Source organism: Rhagoletis pomonella, unplaced genomic scaffold (genome assembly GCF_013731165.1).
Source record: "Rhagoletis pomonella isolate Grant_MI unplaced genomic scaffold, Rhpom_1.0 Rhpom_scaffold_00035, whole genome shotgun sequence".
Taxonomy (NCBI): domain Eukaryota; kingdom Metazoa; phylum Arthropoda; class Insecta; order Diptera; family Tephritidae; genus Rhagoletis; species Rhagoletis pomonella.
The window spans coordinates 110198-114402 of record NW_023458589.1 but is presented as its reverse complement, the minus strand read 5'-3'; positions in this window follow the sequence as shown (position 1 = coordinate 114402).

Sequence of the window (4205 nt, the reverse complement as noted above, 5' to 3'; positions counted from 1 at the left end):
TACAAAATAAGAAATGTTTGCCGAAGTCAAGCGCACTATACCAGCTTACGCCAAAGTTGGATGATGATGGCGTCTTACGTATTAATGGTAGAATCGACGCAGCCTATTGCTTGCCATATACAGCTCGCCATCCAATAATACTGCCAAGTAGACATTACCTTACGACCCTAGTGATGGATCACTTCCACAGGAAAAGACATCATCATAACGACCAATTAACAATTAACGAAATGCGACAGCATTTCTGGATACCACGGTCCCGTTGCCTCTTAAAAGCAGTTAAAAGAAAATGTCCTGTATGTATTCGCAGTAGCGTTAAGCCAGTTATGCCGCTGATGGGTCAATTGCCTCCCGATCGCCTTACGCCATATGTACGACCGTTTTCATATGCGAGTGTTGATTACTGTGGACCATTTTTCGTTGCCATTGGCCGTCGCCGTGAAAAGTGCTGGGTAGCGCTATTTACATGTCGTACCACGCGAGCGGTGCACATTGAGGTAGCTGAAGATCTGTCAACCGACGCCATTATTATATGTCTGAGGAATTTCGTTAACCGTAGGGGTGTACCTGTTCGCCTGAGAAGCGACAATGGCACAAATTTTATTGGGGCGCAGCATGCACTCGAAAGGGATCAGCAACTCTTCCATTTCGATGTCATACAACAAGAAACCGCTAAGGAGAGAATCGAATGGGTTTTCAACTGCCCGGCTCATCCAGCATCAGGAGGATGCTGGGAACGTCTAGTGCAATGCGTTAAGCGCATTCTCCAGAGGGTCCTCAAAGACGAAGCACCACGCCTTGAGACGTTCCGCAGCGTACTTATAGAGGCGGAAAACATAATTAATAGCCGTCCTTTGACAGATATCCCGGTGGCAGTCGACAATCCTGCGCCATTGACACCGAATCACCTTTTACTGGGCTGCTTAAACTCCACACAGACACTAGCGGCAAGCCAGGAAAACATCTGCTTACGCAAACAATGGCGCATAGCGCAAAATTAAAAAAAACGCTTGTGGAAACGGTGGATAAATGAGTATTTGCCGCAACTGCTCACTCGTCCGAAATGGCGCGAAGAAGTCCAGCCATTTAAGGTGGACCAGTTGGTTGTGGTATGTGACCCGTAACTACCAAGAAGTCAGTGGAAAACGGGTCGTATTACAGAGGTCTTCACTGCGAAAGACGGGCAGGTGCGAAGTGCAACAGTACAGATGAGCCACGGCCTCCTGCGTAGACCGGCATGTAAGCTAGCCGCTTTAAAGCTGTGAATCCCCAAGGATTCACGGGGAGGTGGAATGTAACTGCACAATTAGCATCTTAACAAAATACTTCCCTGTGCGTTGCTTTCTTCTCATCATTATTCTTATTTTCGCCATTTCATGCATTTTTATCATTCGCTATTTATCCTTATATTCATTCATTCGTTTAATCTATTCGTTGTGAACCATTCGATATAATTTGAAAGTTCAGTTAAGTACTGGACGCCACCAAAGTGTAACACGCTTACGCGTTTAAATTGTCAGTTAATAAAGACAAAATATACTTAACAAATTTCGTTTTAGTTTAAATTTGAAATCTCTAAAGCTTCGCCACAGTGTTTAGCATGGCATGGCAATACAAGGTGGTGGCACGAATACAACAACAACAACCACATGTATTTTGTATTGTGGGTGTTATGTCAAATCTCAATTCTGGCATTAACAGCCCTATTCGCGTGTTGCACAGTCGTCAATTGTCACAGTTCAATTGTCATTATCGTGTCATCAACTGTTGTCTTAGGTATGCACAGTCAATAATGACAAGCGAAAAGCTGGTTTCATTTGCCAATTGCTGCGAAAGTTTCTCTATAGTGAAACAGCTGTTCTGTGTTTATATTTTAATTGTTCCTTTTGACCGCCACTGAAACAGACGGGATTTCTTTTAAATAAAATACACCGCAGCAATGGATTACGAAACGCCGGAAAAGTGAGTAATTCTATAATAGGAAAATTTATTTCATTTTGTTATGAATTCGTGTAGTAACAGGCGTGGAAAATATGAATGTACCACTCAAGAGCAGCTGCAGTTTTGTGAAGACCAACCCGAACAGCAAACGTCTAAAATCTGTAAAAAAAAAAACTGTTGTCTCGGATTTCCCTCAGAAATCTTCTTCTCTGTATAATTTCTCCTTGCTCCACAATAATAGCGGCGTACATAATAATTATTTCCTCCATGAATAGTATTCTGCAATGGATACTAATATGATGTGCATACGCAAATAATAACTTTTTAACACACCTATTTAGGCAAATAAAATGGTTCACAGTTTTCATTTAGTAAAATTTTGCAACTTTTTTCTTCAAAATTAATAAAATTGAAAATATTAACATATGTTTTAGCGTTGTCACGTACTCAATAGGTCATCACAAAAATAATAGCAATTGTCACCGTTTGAGCTTTCAAATTGCCCTTATTGATTATAAACATGACAATCGTTATAGCGGCGAGTTTTGTCATTACACGCGAATAGGGCTTTAAGTTTCAAAACTATGAGTCAAAACAAGGCGAATTTATACAAACAAAATTCGCCTTGAGTCAAGACATCACATTCAAAACGGTGGTCCGCCACTTTACTGATTTTAATGGTGTAAACCATCTCTGGTGCTAATTAATAGGGGAGGAGCTAGAGGGGCGTAAAAGTGGAATTTTCAATATTTTCAAAAGTTTATATATCGCAAAAAATTGCACCGATTTTTAAAATGTGGAGATGGTTTGAAAGGCCCAAGGCCGCCTACTCAAAAGAATCTTTGCACCATAGCATACATCAAATTAAAGGTGTTTTTCTGCAATTTTTAAAAATAGTATTTTTGCATATAGTAAATTACGTTTTTTTTTAGAAAAACGTACATTTATATTAAAAAATTGTTATAATTTTGTTTTATTTGTTTTTCTCGAAATATGTATGTAAGGTATATAAAGATGTGCATATCAAGTCAATTGTCTTTCCAACCATATCCACATTTTGAAATTCGGTACAATAGTTTTCGAAATATAAGCTTTTGAAAATATTGAAAATTCCACCTTTACCTTCCCCCTAGCACCGCCCCAATTAATTTGCACCAAAAAAATTTACACCTTTCAAATCAGTAGAAGGGAGCTGACCACGCCCACTTTTGAGTTTTGTTTTATCTCAACGGCCGCTATACCGCACTTATGCCGCACAACGAGTCACAGTAAAACCCGCTTAAGTATCTCACGAAAAATGTCAGCTATTTGAGGCGGGTTGGGTACTTAAAAGAACCCGCTTAAGTACCTCAATGCGGGTACTTAAGCGAACACAATTATTGATGAAGTTACATCTTCTTGTTAACTTACATAAATAAATCCTTGAATAAAACATCAACATTTAATGAAGTATATGTAGTTTAAAACCAAGATCGTAGCATTATCTAAACGTATAAACACATAAAGAAAAGCTTTATTGAAAAAAGTAGATAAAGCAATGTTGAATAATTTTTACAGTAATTCAATTATTTAAAAAGTCAAGGATTATACACATTTATTTATACATATGGGGCATTTCACCTCAAGTGACCCAACTTTTGAAATCTATGTCTTCCGATCAGGATAAAATTTGCACCAAGGTTAGTCCTAAAAAATAGTAGTTATGACACAAAATTTCAATGGGATCGGTCAAACACACTCCGAGTTGGAGGGTCTAGAATTTTGACATTTTGGTCAAACGGCCATTTTTTCGGATCCATATAACTAATTACCTATTGTATTTAGAAAATTTTTTCAGGAATGTTTTCGATAGATTTCTCTTCAGTCTTTACAAATTTTATTTTTTTTTAATTAAAATGAATTTTTTTTAATTTTTTTTTTTTAATAAAAAATAATTTTTATGTTTTTTTTCAAAAAAGCTTAGGTATTTTTCTTTAAGAGCTTTGTGGTCGCTTAGTGGGATGCAACTTGTGTATCAATCAAAATTAGCGTTTAGTAACTCGAAACAGCGGTTTTTTTAATTTTTAATATATGACCTATTGTCTTCTTTTTTTCGTATTATTGTGTAAGTGCCTCGGAAACCTGAAAATAAAACTTATATGAGAAGGTATATACAATTACCTTTCCAACGGTATATAACACGCCTAACCAAAGTTTCATACCCTCGATACTGCCATTCCCGTAGTTAAGGATGATTAAGATTTTTCGTAGTCTAACACAGCAGG